At 39.7% G+C, this 17,943-nt stretch overlaps 1 protein-coding gene across 10 annotated transcripts in view; it reads right to left on the minus strand.

The window, feature by feature from the left end:
- KIF16B (kinesin family member 16B) overlaps positions 1 to 17,943 on the minus strand; it is a 135,284-nt gene that overhangs the window by 77,828 nt on the left and 39,513 nt on the right. The gene's annotated exons all lie outside the window — the stretch shown is intronic.

The raw sequence follows: 17,943 nt of genomic DNA on the forward strand, positions 1-17,943 counted from the left end.
GCTCTAAGATCTTGACACAACACATGCCTATCACCTGTCACCTGACACCCACCTTCCTACCACCTTTCAGGCAGTTGTAAAGAGCAACTAAGGCCTCCCCTAAAAGCCCTCTTCCCCAGACCAAACAATCCCAGTTCCCTCAGCCAGTTCTTGTAAGTCTAGTTTTCTAGTCCCTTCATGAGCTTTATTGCTCTTCTTCAAATGCATTCTTGCAGCAAGGGACCCAAAAATGAATGCCAGCACCAAGTACAGAGGAATAATCACCTCCTGCTCCTGCTGGCTGCCTGCACTAGAGCTGACACAAGGCAGCATGCTATTGGTCTTCTTGGACACCTGGGCTCACTGCTGGCTCGTGTTCAGCTGGCTGTAGTCTAAGATCCCCAGGGCCTTTTCTGCAGGGCTGAAATCCTTCCAAATCCTTCTCTCCAGCACTCTCATAAGATCTCTAGACAATGATTTCTGTGCTTCCAGCTTTGTTCAGATCTCCATGCAGAGTTATCCAGGACCTATACCCTGAGGTATCCAATGCTCAGTGGCACACAGGAGGCACTGGAAACAGAGCTCACATTTTGCCAGCAGGCCATTCAACCATGACACTTTTGGCAGCGTAGAGGGAGTTTTCTTACTCTAAGGAGAATTTCCATCCAGGCCTTATAATGATTTGCTTCAAAAGCCTCAAGCCCATGCAGAGTTGTAAGGGTGCTGCCCTTTGAGCCTTCCTACAGCAAGGCCTGCCACCATTCAGGCTATGTGAAGACAGCCAGCCAGCAGCAGAGCCACCCACTGGCTTTTGGGAAGCAAAGGCTCCTACATGCCCTGAGCACTTTGCCACCATCCCCACAGAGCAGGAGGGGCTGGGTAGGAGGCAGCAGGTCCCTGTGGCAAGGCTGCAGCCGCAGCCCTTTGCTCCTGGCCAGGGTAGGGTGCCTTTCCTTGGCCCACCATGCCCCAGCCACCTCCCACCAGAAGGCGAGCTGCAGCCATGCATCTGCTGATCTGAGGCTTGTTGAGGACAGATGAGAGCCTGGGAGAGAATGCAACTAGGACAAGTGGGCCAAACTGATCCAAAGGGATCTTCCACACCACGTCCTGCTCAGCAATAAAAACTGAAGGGAGGAGTGTGGATGGAGTTTGCCAGGGCTGCTCTTGTTCAGGGTCTGGCTGGACTCCAGTTGGCTGGTGGGTACTGAAAATATCATGTGACTAGTTCTATGGGTATACGCAATACATAAGAGACTAACTATAGCTATGAAATAGGCTTTAGTATTCCTAAAGTTTACTTTGCAAATTGAACTCAAATCCTACTGGCTTCCCACACCTGGAAGGTAACAGCAGCAGACTATGAAGGTGCACACGCTGCTTCTCAAAATGAACCAGTTTTTCTACCTAAAGAATTAAGCCATTATAAGCCAAGGAAGAGTGACAACTTGGGAAGGAGAGGCAGCATCAGCTTCTGTGTATTACGAAGCACACACTTTTCTCCTGGTGCCAGTAAATACAGAAAACAAGTTTTCCAACAGCATGAATACTTCTCCAAGTTATCTTCACTCTTCAGAGCCAACCGAGACATTATAGCAATCTATCTGCTTTCTCTTGCAAATGCTATGTGCATTTTCCCATGTAGAGCAACTTGACAAATCTAAGAGTGAAGATCTACTACTTCATTTTTTTCTGCACAGTATAAAACATCGTCAATATCAACACTGCCTAAAAAGTTCTCCTGTGACTGTACAAAAATGGGCAAAATAAGATGGTGACAACACAAAAAAGACTCCAAAACAAAACCAGGAAATCCCAGACTGGTCACGAGTGCACTAAAAAGTTCTCCAGCATTCAGAAAGAAGGGAAAAAAAAAAACTGTGATTAATGTTGCCCTGCAGCTCTCTGACATTCAAACTGCATCCAGCTATTCCTTGATATTATAAAAGTGTCACCACATAAAACCAAAAAATACAGTTTAAATCACTGTTCAAGTGAAAAAGTAATTTCAGTCAAAATATCTCTCTCATATTAAATATTTATTGAGTGGCACCTACTGTCACACATAATTCATAACCTTCCTAATATGACAAGACTGAAGCCTTAGGACAGTGCATATAGGTGGCTGTTCACACAACTGCTGGCATCTCTGGCCCAATGCAACAGATAAAACATTAAGAGCAGAAATTTTTTTCCAGCATAAACAGAGCATTTGCTAACATCCCTTACTGAGGAGAAAAAGGCATCCCAATACATAACGAAATTTTTGCTGGGAGAGAAAAATCTGCCACAAATAACTCAGATGAAAGTAAAAAAAAAAGCTTCAATGTTCAGTCTTTCATATTTAACACATTTACTGTATACTAAAAAAAGAAAGTGCATACAATTGTGATTTAAAATTGATGTGCTATTTATTCATATCTAAAATTAAAGAACACAAATTAAGTTTCTGAAACCTTACTTTGTATAAAGCTATTAGTCACAAATAGAACACGCTCTTGTAAGAGAAGTATTAAAATAAATGCAGGGGTCCCTTCTAACCCAAGCCATTCTATTATTCTATTATTAGTTTTTTTTTTACTAAAAATCCTGATGTTTAACTGGGGCTTCTGCTAAACTTTTAATCATTTGGCTGAAAATCTAATTCCAAATTCAAAAGAAAACTTTGAACTGTGCACTTTTGTCCTAAACCAAAAGCCACAAACACTTTCAACGGTATGTGTTACTCTGTTCTCCCACACTGAAAGAAAGATAAGAAAATGGCCACAAAGAAGCAGCAGGATTGCCCCTCTTTCACCCTTGATGGCATAGGAAGAAAACTTCTAAAGGAGGAAGGAAGGAAGGACCTTTTTTGAAATAAATTGAAGGACTGTATGCTATTCTAAGTCAGAGAAATTATTAGGTATGTTCCACAATTTGATTCGCTTTCATTTGTGCAACACCATTTCAGAAAGCAGTGAATCCATAAGCCAGAATGCCAAGAGCAGGAAAGGTCATCGTCCCCATTAAAAAAATACTAATGCAGAAAATGAATGAAAGCCTCAAGGCAGAATTTAAAATACTTGCATGCACTGCATGCATCTTATCTTGAATTATCCTTGAACAAAAAAAGTGCACATGTACTCCCTCTGTATTTAAGATGCGCTCATAAACTGTGGAAAATAAAGCAAGTCAAGTATTACACACAAAGGAGCACTCCAGCGAATAGAAATGCCTGTGCAGAGAAAGAGAGTTTTCTTCCTTCGGAACCTCTAGATTAAATAGGATCATTTTGTTGAAATTCATTCATAAAATAATTCTGAGTCAGTACACAAGGAAACACCTTCTTGAGTCACAGCAAAGATAGGAGGATTAAATTGTTTGCATAAATGACAGGCTCTTGGAATTCTGCTGCCAGAAACATCCTGATGGGGTAAACTCATGAGCACTTCTCGGGTGCATACAGGAGCTACCACTGAATCCCTTCTATGCTGTTGTATCACATGTGCTGAATTAACTGTATTAAGGCATCTCCAGGCTTGCAGTTCAGAAACACGTTTGTGTAAAGTAGCTATATGAGTCTGTAAGTTGAAAAATAGTGTTGTTTAGCTGAGAATTTGCTCTATCAAACAGTACTATTGTGCTCTTTGTATCAGTTGTGGTTTCGTAGAATGGCCTGGGTTGAAAAGGACCACAGTGATCATCTAATTTCAACCCCCCTGCTATGTGCAGGGTCGCCAGCCACCAGACCAGGCTGCCCAGAGCCACATCCAGCCTGGCCTCGAATGCCTCCAGGGATGGGGCATTATTTCCATGGAAATAAAGAAGGGGCATTACTTTTAGACCAATCTTTGCGCAGTTGCCCATGCTAAAGAACTTTTATGATGCACAGCATTTCTTTCTATGCATTTAATACAGATAAATAATACAGACAAAGGCACACAAAAATATTAAAAAGCATACAGAATTAGCATAGTGCCCTTTTAATGAACAGAATTCCTTGGTGAAGTCTACTTTCTTTTATACTTTCCATCGTGAAAATCTGAATTCTTCTATTTAAATATGCAGTGGTTAACTGCTGGCACACAGTTCTGAGAAAATACCGTGCAGAGGCTTGCCATAAAGCATAACATTATGCTAGCTAAGTAAATTGTCCAGATGTCTATATTTAAATTATGCAAAGATGCATAATACCAGATTAAAGAAGTTATGGGTAAAATTGTGCAATTGCACAACTCTTTGCATTAATATTTAACCTGATTACATACTACAGCAAATTCTTATGCTAACAGGTATTTTGGGTGCATCTGATTTCATTGCAAACCTGCTATTATGTCCTAGGCTCACAAAAATGTCTGAAGACCTTCAGTGTAAAATCACTAACATTAAGCTCCCTATAAAATACAAATATGTACATTGTACACCAAGGAAGTTTTTAATTCGTTTCCCTCCAAATAAGTATTCCCGATATTCTACATTCCCTTTAAATCAGCAGAAATGCTTCATACCTACAGAACAAGATACTGTGAATCACTCAGAATTCAGAGGCACCTGAAAATGTTTATTTCAGAATCAGCAGATACACCAAAACAAAGAAGCTATGCAAATGGAGGCCGTAAGAAGCACGGATCAGCTGGTCATCCTTTGATCAAGGTGGGTAACAAACTTAGGACTTCACAGCGCTTCAGCAATGTTTATCACCCAGACACAATTACAGTTCCACAGCAGATGTTTTGGACAAATGTAAGAAGCAAAATTACAACAAAAAAAGATACGCATATAACAGTCAAAGCTAACTTATGCATGTGTCCTGTATGAGGTGTACAACTGCTTGCATTTCCAGAACTAACCTTTCAAGAAATAGGAAATGATGCATAACTGCAGAAGGGGCACCCTGATGGAAGCGAACGAAAACCAAGCAGGAGAACTCCTCAGTGGTCAATGCTCACTGGCTATTACCAATACTAGGGAGCAGAAAAGAAAACCATTCAGCAGCAGATCAGAGAGGAAAAGCAATCCCTTGCTAAACTGAAGGATACTGCTGATACAACTTACATAGGTGCAAGAAAAAATGGACAAATGGCAAGAAAAGGAAAACAGGGAACCACTATGCAAGGGTATCTATCACCTCTGGTTCCCTAATGTCAAGAACTGCAGGCACAAAAAACATGGAAAGATTTCTGGTAGAAGCTTGGCCTCTTTTATATTGCAATAGCGGGCACTGTTGCCTAAATTACTTCATCTACAAGCCCATTTAATCTGATCCAATATAATCTTTAACAGCTGCACAATAGATGAGAATGTTTGGAAGTCTGATTTGAAACTAGGTTTACTAGCCTTTTTATAAAGTATTTTACCAGTAAATGCACTTAGAAACATGTGTTACCAACAAAAAAATCGAAGTCTCTTTTGTATCCCACTGATTTTTGCCTTTAAAAAAATTTTAGAGCAATGAATTATTTGGCTATTATGCATAAAAATCAACATAAAAAAAATACTTTACATTTGCTGCTTTAATACAATAAATGTTTTTTCCTTCTGTGTTCTGACGGATTAAGATCTTACTCCTTGAAACACAAATGTGCGATAAGAAAATCTCATAATGATTCATTATGTAGCATCTTCGCTTTTAAAGAGTTACCTTTCAGAGATAGCTGCAGTGAAATGGCAAACATGACAGCAGCACTTCTGACTGAAGAGAAATGCCTCCTTCCCTGGCTGCCTCTGTCTTTGCAATCTGTGCACTCTCCTACAATTCTTAACATTTTGGATTTTTGGATGACTTCCTTTACCTGGACCTTTCTTTTTCTTCTTAATTTCTTCAAGTTCTACTTTAGTGATCGCATAGATGATGCATTTTCATGTACATATATTCGTCCCTTTCAGTAACACAAAGCTTTCTGAGTTTTTACACCAAGTGCAACAGCAATACTAGCTCTAGCTATACTCATAGCTTTATATTTCAAAGCCAAGGTACACTTCATGTCTTATTAACAGAAAACAAAAAAACCAACACAGGAACATTAACTTGAATTAGATAGAAAAAACCTGTGTCAAGCCTCTCACCGAACTCTGACTTACTAGCACAAGGAATTTTTCATGTAAACTTCATTAACCTGTAAATCCTTTCTGCGCTGAGTTGCAGGTTGCCACCCTATCACGAAACTGAGCAAGTTAAATTGAAGATCATCAAGGTTTTAGAGAATAAACCCCAGGAATTGTTTTGCTGAATAAATTACTAGAGCTTCCATCACACAATTACAGTACACAAACTAGATTATTCTCCAATTTTCTATATTAATATATATTGCTTTGACATCCTAACTAAATTATCAAATAATCAGGAACTGAAATCAACCAAACAGTATCTTATTATCATATGATCTATGTGTTCCAGAGAACTCTAATTTATCTTTCAAGTTACAAAATCTTCCAGATTTGACACTGGGATGTGGGATGCTTTTATTATTCCTACACCACCCTCCATGTAGCAGTCCATTCACGTGTTTAGCTGTGTTAATCAAATACTCTTCTGAAATATGAGTCCTTTCAATGAAAGTGAAAACAGACTGCTTTGCTATTATGTATGCCCTCCCTCCTCAGTTTTCTTTTTATACAAAGAAATACTTTTACCTTCTTAGAGAAGACAAACCATCCTTCAGCATGTAATTACCTTCTGCAAGCTTTGAGGTTTTTTGCAAATATATTAATCCCATTAGGTATTGGTAGACAGTAACTATTCTTCATGAAAACATCTAATGAATTTACCTCGCATGCAAGCCTCAGTGTCTCATGCAAAACCCACTAAGCACTTCCATTGTGTGTTCCCAGGTGAGCAATCTAACACTTGCAAAACACCAACCTCTTGCCAAGCCAAAGTCTGCATCAGAGCTCTGATAAAAGCCAGCCCTGTAAACTCAAGTATGCCACAAGATCACTACACCAGTGTAAACCAGCTGTGGAGCGTGGCTTAGGTCCATCTACACAATTCATTTTCCTTCCAAACACAAACTTCCGAACTTAATTGCCACTCAAAGATTATTTCCACTATTCCAATCTACAGATCTAGATTTTAAATGGATTAAAAATAGCAGTATTTAAGAGGAATACACTGCAAGTACACTGGTGTTTCTATTTACAGAAATTGTCTTGATTGCAGATTTCATTCTTCTGAAAGAAACGTGCCTCAAAAACAGATGGACTACTCTGAATTTTCGACTGCTTTGCATGCTAATTATTATAAAGAATGCATGGCCCACTATTAAAGTTGCAGTCAATATTACGAGATGAGCATACTAAAAAATTAGTGAAATTGCCAGTTATCTCTAGAAACAAGAAAATTCCTTTAATTCTGGGGTTTCAGGAATTTTGCTTCTGCTTTAGATGCTAGCAGTGTTCCTCCTATCTGAGAAAGGAAGAAACAAATGTGACCTCCTGTGTTGCCAGTGCAGTTCCCAAATAGTTTAATAAATCACTTGATGGATTCCAACTCAGGCTCTCATCCACTGCATAACTGAAATTGTTTTCACAAATTGGGCCTGAACTTACTAATAGTCAGTTCATACTCCTGAATTCTGAATCACTATCAGCATTCAGCAGAAATAATTATTTTGCTTCTTGTGTATGTATTTATTGATATAATTACTGTCAGTGTTTGTATCCCTCTCTTCTCACTGCTATTTTAGCAGGCTGACCCTGAGCATCAGCTTTCACCCAACCAGCATGGCCACACCACAGCGTTCAACGCTTCCTCTCTCTGCAGCTCTCACCTGGACTCATCCTCTTTGGCCAGGATCACAGAACATCCAGAGCTAGAAGGGACCCCCGAGGATCACCGAGCCCAACCCCCAGCCCCAATGTCAGAGCGGTGTCCCAGCGCTCCCTGAGCTCCGGCATCGGGGCCGTGCCCACTGCCCTGGGCAGCCTGTGCCATGCCCACCACCTCTGGGGCACAGCCTTTCCCTCACCCCCACCTGCCCTCCCCTGACACAGCTCCGTGCCGTTCCCTCAGCCCTGTCGCTGTACAGACAGCAGAGCTCTGCTCCCTGGGAGAGCTGCAGCTGACATCAGGCCTCCCCTCAGCTCCTCTGCTCTGCACTCAGGGCCCTCAGTTCATCCAGAACCTTTTCCATCTTTGCACCCCTCCTTTGGATGCTCTTTCTAGTTTTACGCCCTTCTTACGCTGCAGCACCCAGATCGCAGGCAGTGCTGACAGTGAGGCCCCGCAGCGCAGAGCAGAGAGGACAGCCGCTGCCCTCACCCATTAGCACACAGGGCCTGCTTCCATTCCTGCAGGGTTGCTCTCAACCCTCACATCCCCAGGTCTGAGAGATTACTTACATACAGTGTTCCCAATGTACTTACAATTTTGCTTGTGTCAGACATCCCTATTTTCCTCTCACTACTCAAAACATCTATGTGATCCTCCCAAGCTCTCATCTGTCTTTCATGCTGCCATACTACCTTATGACAGTGAAGTCTCAACCATCCTCCTCCCCATTCCACGGGGCTTTAAATTTATATCAGTCCCCGGGCTTTCCACTTCAAACTATCTGCCATCAATCTCCTTTCTATTATTCTAATTCTAAGTCATCCTGTCCTCTGTGAGATGTTCTGCTTGAGAAATGATGTCTCTCCACTTTATTATCAGTAAACTTCACCAGTTAATGCACCTAAAGAAAAGATTAAAGATGGTCAGGCCCAACAATGAGCCCCTACTACCAGCTTCCCTCCCTCGTAATATTTCCTCACATCCTCTCTACAACTACTTTTTATTTAGGTTCTAATCACCACACTAGTTAAATAGGGGTCCCAGGGTCAGGCGGCTTTACTGACATCAGTAAACTACAGCTGCTTCTGGCATGGATCGCTGACGGACCAGAACACGGACAGACTTCAGCACACACCAACGGGGCAAAGCACTAACAACAAGCTCTGGAACTGACCGCAGGTCCATAGACAACATTGTAAGTATTAACTAAAAAGGAAACAATTCTTTAAAAAATTGTTGTTTTAGAAACAATAGATTTACAGTTATGCTTGTTCTAACTAGACATGCGGCAGAGTTAAGTATTCAGTTTTAAAGACGTTTTCATTAAAAAAGGCATTCCTTGAAATTAGTCTCCTCACTAACCTTGCCAATGTAACCCATTTAGGAAGTAACATTAGTCAAGGATTTGAGTCCCTCCACAATTTACTTCAGCATAATGAATGTAGGTCAGAGCAGCAGCTCTGAATTTAACATCTGATTTAGCTCTGAATGTTTAGCTCCAATAGGTAGCACTTTAACAGACTTTTCCTTTCATTCCATTTTGAGAACAGAATTTATAATGACTTTTCTAGTGGTTGATGAAGGTATTATCACCTTACTTTTTTTTCCAGAAATAATATGCTGGTTTTTACTAGGTCAGTGACAGCAAATACAAGTTGTCACTTTATGTGAAGTTTTTAGTGCAAATTAAAGGACTATTAAAAAGTCAGAAATTGCAAAATATATATTCCCTTTGATCTCAAGTCAAATGTTTGAGGATGCTACAAAAAGACAGAATAAAGTGCCCTTTAAAAATTACCAATTTTATTCTGTGTACCTTAAGCATAAAATAATTAGTACTTTAAGCTGACAAATGTAATTAATAATTATTTGCACATCATAAAATGACTATGATTGTTGATACTCTTCTTCTGAAAATCTGGTGAAGTCATTTGGGAGAAATAAACTTTTCTTAATAACTAAACGAGGATACACATTCTACCACTGAAAGCATACTAAGACCTGTATATGAACATATAAATATACATAAACTGTATTCATATATATGCCAATGGAATTGATCACACAACTACAGAATGCCAGAAGAGACGGGCCACAGGAAATGCCTATGCCCATTAATCACAGTTAAAGAAACTGCAGTTTGTTTCAAGATTTTAAGAACCAAACATATATGAATTACTTATTCCAGTTTGCAATAACCTAATATAGTCATGTAACTGCTTTTAAGGGAACAGCATGAGAGGACACCAAATACTTCAAACGTAAACACAGTATAAGGATCTCCATTACTGTCATCTTCCTTGCAGTCTCAGGAAAACCTCCATGGGGCCTACTTTTTGCCAATTAACATGAAATAATAAAGAAAACAGACATGTTCACCAAAGGAGGCATGACATTAGCTACATTCACACACTGTAATAAATAGAGCTAGTCTTCTACAGTAGCAGAACTTTCTGTTATTTTTATACCCGTACTGAGGTTTCCAAACATCAGTGCACAAATACTGCATACTGTGGTAGCTTTGCTTCTCACGTGAATTCTCAGTGACTTCTGTCAGCTGCACCTCAAAAATCATACATCTACTGGGAGGTAATTCATGCTATGTAAATGAGCTCAAAATAAAAGATTATGCACTGGTATGGAATACAGTGTAGCACTTTTCAGTAACTTTAATGACTGGCAAGTAAATCACAGAATCACAGAATGGCCAGGGTTGGAAAGGACCTCAAGGATCATGAATCTCCAACCCCCTGCCACATGCAGGGCCACCAACCTCCACATTTAATACCAGACCAGGCTGCCCAGGGCCCCATCCAACCTGGCCTTGAACACCTCCAAGGATGGACGAGGCATCCACAGCCTCTCTGGGCAGCTGTTCCAGCACCTCACCACTCTCATAGTAAAGAACTTCCCCCTGACATCCAACCTTAATCTTCCCTCCCTCAACTTAAAACCATCTCCCCTTGTCTTGCTGTTACCTACCCTTTCAAAGAGTTGATTCCCCTCCTGTTTGTAGGCTCCCTTTAGGTACTGAAAGGCTGCAATGAGGTCACCCCGCAGCCTTCTTTTGTCCAGGCCGAACAATCCCAGCTCCCTCAGCCTGTCTTCATAGGGGAGGTTCTCCAGTCCACAAGGAATATAGGGTAAGTCTACTGCATAAGCCTCAAACTTTGAGATAGCCCAGGCACTAAGACATTCATATTTTCAGAAATTAAATCAGACCTCCTTGATTAATTAACCATTTATACAAAAAGAGGTGTTTGAAATATTTGTTTGGATTAGAGAACCATGTCTTCACTGACTGAAACCAGTCAGTGAACCAGAGAAAGAAATACTGGGAAATTTCTGATGTGATAATGTAAAGACTGTGTAAATAGAGGTAGAGGGTGGGGAGAGGTAACTGCAGATTAAACATACACATTTGGACAGCTGAAATGTGTAACATTGTATTTACCACATTATCAGTTGCATTTGGCAATGAAAAAAGTCAATATTAAGTAGGTTTATGTAAACAAAAAGGCATATGGATGTGTACTTTTCCTATAGGAGCATACTAACAAATCAAAGGAACACCAGAAAACTGGAACCATACTCTCTTTTTCTTACTCTTCTTAGTACAGTTAATTCTTTGTTATACAACGATCACTCTGCCTAAGCATACTTATTTTTTCCCCAAAAAATATTTTGAGCATCCCTGCACACACAGTCAGTCAATTAATTAACACTGCAGAAGAATAGCCATATCAGTATTCTAAACCCCAGTTTTCTCAGAGTTCCCATTAAAGAGCTGCCACTACAGCAGCTGCAGAAGCACAAGTGACAGGTGGATCCCACTGGGGAAAAAAAAAAGCAACTAAGGACATCATCCCTTCATGCAAAACATAATCCACAATTAGATATCCTGATTTATTTTTTTTTTTAAAGCTTCAGGACAGCTTAACTTACTCTTTAAAGCAATCAAGCTTCCAATCATGGCTAAGATATAAAAGTATGAATTGTTACCCTGAATCCATTCATCTTCAAAATAAACATCCCAACCTCCAACTGAAAAACAGCAAAGACCAATCACTGCTTTTTCCAAGATTACATCTTCTTGAGCTGTGTCAGCATCCTTCTTTGCCTAACATTACCTTATCAGAACAAAATAACTGTACAAACTTTAATAACTAATGATTTTTAGCTCTTATGGATACATTCCTTTTAGCAAAAATGTGCTGATGGAAAAAGCAAAGCTGGAATGAAATCCTTCAGAATAAATCCTTCAGCAACAGTTTGCCCAAATGCTGCAAACTAGATTTCTCAAGAAGTTAAATATTTACATTTAATAGGAAGCTCTACAGAAGTTGGTATGTTTAAAACAGATTGAGCTCTTAAGTGGCTTGTCGGAGACCGATTACTCTTAAGTATTTCTTTTGAATTTACCTAAGAGTAAAAATTCGAGATGTAGAAGAGCAGTGAGGCACTGGAAATGGCTGCCCAGGGTGGTGGTGGAGCCACTGTCCCTAGAGGTGATCCAGAAAAGGATAGGTGTCACATTGAGTGACATGGTTTAGGGAGCACTGTGGCAATGGACTGATGGTTGGATTAGATGACCTTAGCGGTCTTTTCTACCTCAATGATTCTACGATCCTAAGATGAGAGGAGCAAACAAAAGGAGGGAGAAGAAACGATTTCAAGACACTGTGAAAGCTGATTTGGGAGTACTAGAAGTAATTCCTAAAAAGACAGGAGAAGAAGCAGACCTGACCATTTCACTTAAGTTTTAGATTGGAACTGTTTACAGACACTCTTCTTGCTCAGCAGTCTGGCTCCCTTCCAAAACACTTGCCACAAAGTTCAGTCAATGCAAAACGCTATGGGCTAAAAAATAAATAAAAATCTGTATCAAAAGAACAACTGAAAGATTTGAGATTCCTAATAAAGTGACATCCCACACAATAATTAGGAAAAGATGTTTTTTTTTGTATTGTATGACTGAAATTGTTTGACTCATTAGTGGGTGTCTGGTAAGCGAGCTTCTTTATTCCACAGAGTTGTATATATAATATCAAACGTCTCTCTTGTGTTTATACTACATTCAGCATGATGCAGATTCAGCTTCTGGAATAAAAATAAATAAATACTAATCCCCTGCCATAAAAGTAGATGCTATTTGAAGGCCAAGGGAAGAGATGAGGAAACATGGACAGTACAGTCTTTGATGAGGTACCACTGATGTGGAGGGATCTAAATACGTCTTGCACTATCATATAACTTCAATAAAATGAAGGAAGGGAAGGGCATACTCCTTCATTTAAAAGCAAGAGATTAGTTATTGATATAATCATGAATTATGAAAGGTTCCTTCACTCATACCCATGGTCGGTAAGGCAGAAATTCTCACCAAACATGGTTGTTCTAGTCAACATGACAAAAAATATAGCACCATCACACTGGCTACTAGAGTCAGTTACAAACAATTAACATAACTCAGACACTTCAGTCTTAAAAGAGGAAGAAACTTCTACTACCCAAAGCCACAAAGAAAACCACAACTAAGAGGAAACTTTCTAATCAGATTTTTGACTGTCTCCTACAGTTTTAGGCCACACCACCCTCGTCAACCAAGAAAACCTTTAAGAATCTGTAAGAACCGAGATCAGAAAATTGGAGTTCTGTTGCAAGCAGCTTACTGTTAAAGTGCAGGTGCTCCAGCAGCAGCCCACGCAGGCATCGAGAGCTGTCTAAATATCAATTAAAAATGCAGATGCAGGATGCAGAACTGCTTAAATGAGCAACTGCTAACACAGGGAAGCTAAAATTAAAGCAATAGCTTCATTAGTTTTCCATAAAGAGAAAGAGATTTGTAAGACTGATAACACGAGCAGTTATCGGTCTCCTAAGGCCATCGTACCCTTTCTGCTCTTCATTGATTTTTTTCCCCAATCATGTGCTCACCATGGAAATGCAGCTTTCTATTAATATACAGACACCCTATTATTGTAGTAGTGCCCAAATGCAACACTATGTTTAAATGCGTTTCCATTAGAAGCCTTGGCAGATTCAAAGTAATTTTTCAGGAAACTTGGCCTTCATTCCTGGAACTACAAGGACAAACTTAACAGGTTGAAATCTCTGCTCCCCGACACTTTAAACCTAGCACAGACAGAACTGCTATTGACATGAGAGAAAAAAAAAATCTCTGAATAGAATTGCAGGATTTGGCTAATTCTAAGTATAGATGCCTGCTTGGCTGCTTAAGCTTCCTGGACGTTCGTCTGTAAAATCCTGTTTTCCAGTGGCTTATAAAACTTCAGCCATCAAAGCTGCCACTTTCCACGCTGGAACATCTGCTGCAGGCTGGTTTGTGCCCTCACCAGCTTGAGTTTAAGGGAAAACTATTCTTCTATTTCAACAAATGAGGCACACGGAGTATTTTGCAGGTAAGCTATGTCTGCAGCGGGGTTCCACCTCTTCACAACCTTCTATCTGTGACTGCACTAAGCATATATTATTCTCAAAAGAAAAATAAATCTACAACTTTCAACACTGACATTAACAGCAGAGAACAAGGCTTTCTTTTTTGCCATTGGTGATCCTTCCTAGCAGGAGGTATTGTACCTTCCAGCTAAGAGACAGCAACTCTGCCCTCAGTATTCTCTGTGCTGGTATCTGAAAAAGGGAAAGGGCCTGGCTGGAATAGAAAGAAACAGGTGATCTTAATTCATCCTCTTCTCCCATATGCATTAGTCTACAGTCTTTAATTACACGATCATATATTGTCTACAGGATCTGTGAATAATTCATTCTACAGATTGTACTCTGGGAATGAATCAAAAGAATGCAGGGAACCAGACTTGTATCCACAGGACTTCTAATTCATTTGTTGCTCACGCTGGATGATGAATGAGTCCTGGAATTGTAAAGGGAAAAAGACTAGTCTTGTAGCAAATGCACTTATTCCTGTTAAAAACTATTTTGTTGACTGTGTTTCTTGAGAGATGAGAAAATTAATGAAGTGTTACACTTCTCTGGAATTCTGTTTTGTTTATCTACCTAGAAGATCATCTTTACTTCCACAGATTACTTTAAATCTGTCAGTGCTGTACCACAGCTAAAATGTCCCACTCTCTGCTGAAAAAAAACTGAAGAGTAGGACTATGCAGAATAATATCCATTAACTACCAAGGATTAAAAACAGGCTTCTGGACTAGCAATGCAATGGCAACATCTTTTGCAGAAGCAGCAGCTTGGTTGCCAGGTCGTTCTCATCCCACACAACCCAGCCACTGAAGTACAGAATACATGAAACTGAAGAGGTGCGTGGCAGAGAAATGAACCTATTCCTCCTTTGAGAAGAAGGTCAGACTGCAACAGCAGCAGATTGAGCCACCTTAGTGGATTAAAATACTGTCTCCATAGTTGTGAAGAACAAAGAATGAACATCACACTAATGGCACTTCTACAACAGTAGGACTGCATGAATCAACACTATGCTCAGTAGCCAATTAAGACATTAAGCTGGGTGCACAACAGTACTATGCATTCAAAGCTATCAGAATTGTGTAGTAATAAGCTCCTAAATACAAAAAAAATCACGAGCAGAATGAAACGCTTCTTGTATTTCGTATCAAATGCACATTTCCATACAACTATTTGAAACAGTTCTTCTGTGAAAGTCTCAGACAAACTTGCTTTTTTCTTCTAAGATCAAGATGTGAGAATGTTTCTTTAGCCTCCCATAACCAAGCCCAACAAGGACTTCACATTCTGTCATTGCTGCTTGTTAGCTCTTTGCTGATCCTTTAGAAGAAACAGCTTTCAGAGTTTATTTCTTCTTGTCTTTTTTGTACAGGCTAAATCAGGAGCTACCTCTGCTTTCAGTTTAGCTTTCCTTTCTGCCAAAGGAAAATTAATAGAAAAGCAGACCAAATGCCCAGGAGGAATTGTTGAACAAGTGGCATCTGAGCTACAGAAAGAATTTCAAAAGCAACCCTTTCTGTCTGACTCCCTCTCATTTGAAAGCTGCCTACAAGCCCTAGGGATGGATTAAAGCTAAATGTGGCCTGGATAATCTACACATGCAGGGCCTCAGTTGTATGGAGAAGGATGGAAGCAAAATACTTGGGAGTATGGTTATTCCTAGAAACCAGAGGGCCTCTATTGGAATGCACAGCCAGGATCAACCAAACCATTCAATCCTGTCTTAATCCACGGCTGGTGAGCTCAGAATCTACAGCCCCCAACTGTGCTTCTCTGATGGTCCAGGTGGTTTCAAGTGGGAAGAAATGGCTTAAAACTGAAATAAAAAAAAACAATCAGTAGTATTAGGCATCCCTTGATTGCATCTTTCTAGTTGAAACTGAAATTTCAAAGTGGTCAGACCACCGCAGAGGCATAGCAAGCAGCTATAGAGCCTACAAGAGAGAGGGGAGGTTTCTCAATAAGATGAACACAGGTGGCAGACACAGACTTGAAATCAGACATCTATTTCTTTTGAAATCTACTTTTGACTGCTGCACTCAGTGTTCCCCAGGTGGCTGGGACATTTTCAATAGTGTTTCTATTAGGAAAAGAGCTACAGTAGATCAGTAGCACCAGTTCCCAATTTAGTATTTTTTCCCCTTTCTTTTACAACAGCAAGTCAATGTTGTTGTGGGCAAAGTAGGAAAAACAAAAAAATAAATCACTGGTGAGCAATGAAAGCTATTATCTTAAAGAAAAAGCAATGTTAAAGTTTTTCTTTGTTAGCTTTTATAGAATTTTCTATTTTCTTCTCTCTTAGTTTATACTATGCTACACTTAAGGAAGGGAGGTGATCAAGTAAAGCAGTAATCATCATTCAATAATGGCATCTGATTAGAAATATAGTATCAAAAACAACATCTATTAAAGGCTGGAAAAAAAAAAATTTGGATGATCACTGTCCAAACTGAAATACCAAAGCAGAAATCTGTGTGCTGATAACAGCATTAAGATCCTGCCAGGTAAATATATTCATTTTATCACACTGAGAGAAAATAAGAAGTATGTTTTCTTTCCTGTGTGCTTCTGTGAACCAAGCCCCAGAGAACAAAAAGCTTGTATGACTACAACTACTGCCAGCCACATTTCAGAAATACGTAAACAAAAACAAAGCACTGGGCTAGGTATCAAAAAATAAATGCTGGTCAAAGTGACAGCTAAACTAGATATTAGATATCATGAATCCAGGAGGAGTTGTGCTTAAATGTCATACAAGGACTGAGAAAAGGACTGAGAACTATAAACATTTCCTTGTTACCCAAACAACTTCCTTAAAAAAGCAGAAATAAAATGCCCTGCATCTATGTCTACAGTATATTACCTGGTCAAACAAGAGACACATCTCTCCCAGGACCTGCTCTTCAATATCCCTAAAATATCAGAGCTTTCAAGTTGAGAAAATAAATATATTTTTAAGGCTTTAACTGAAGTAATTTGTCAAACATTTCAGATATACAGTAATTTGAAAAAGATACTGACAAATAACTGTGATAATCTTGAATGTGCACAATCACTTTACACATCATCCCACCTGTGAATTGTTGTTCAGAAACATTTCTGTCAAAACAGTTTCTCAAGTTCTTCAGGACCTGCGCCTAACCCGGTGTTTTGGCATTCTAACAATCTTATTTTAGTATTTCAGCAATGAAAGTCAAGATACTGCAAATCATTTTGCTTTAAAATATCTGAATTAAATCGGAATTAAGCCTGAATTACGCATCCAGAAGCAGTTGATTTTTGTATCTGTAGCGACATCTAGTGCAAGAAACAGGTACCGCATCTAACAGGCTTCTGAAGGAAAAGAATCTATCGTTTAGATCTATCATCTATCGCATGATTTCTGACTGACAAAGACAGACATGAAAAATTAACATCAACTCTTTTAAACCCTTCTTAGTATCTTGTCTTCTTCATAGCCTTCACAGACCAGCTGAAGGGAACCACATCAAGCGAAATGTAAGAGGCCAGTTAATGCAATGTGCATTCGTACCTTTCCATGCAAAACCAGTTTGAGGTATGTGCATACATCATGTAAGTGCTGGGTAGAGAGGATGCTCCGAGCAAACAACCAACCTCAGAATTAGAGCTGGAATCCCACTTGCTCCATCAGCTTATCAAAAACAGAAAGGAAATTCAGGAATAGCATGCCTTAAACACTTCATAGGCATTCGATCCTGTTTTAATTTTGCAGTGATCCTAAAGCCTCATCT

Source organism: Meleagris gallopavo, chromosome 2 (genome assembly GCF_905368555.1).
Source record: "Meleagris gallopavo chromosome 2, MGAL_WU_HG_1.1, whole genome shotgun sequence".
Classification (NCBI taxonomy): domain Eukaryota; kingdom Metazoa; phylum Chordata; class Aves; order Galliformes; family Phasianidae; genus Meleagris; species Meleagris gallopavo.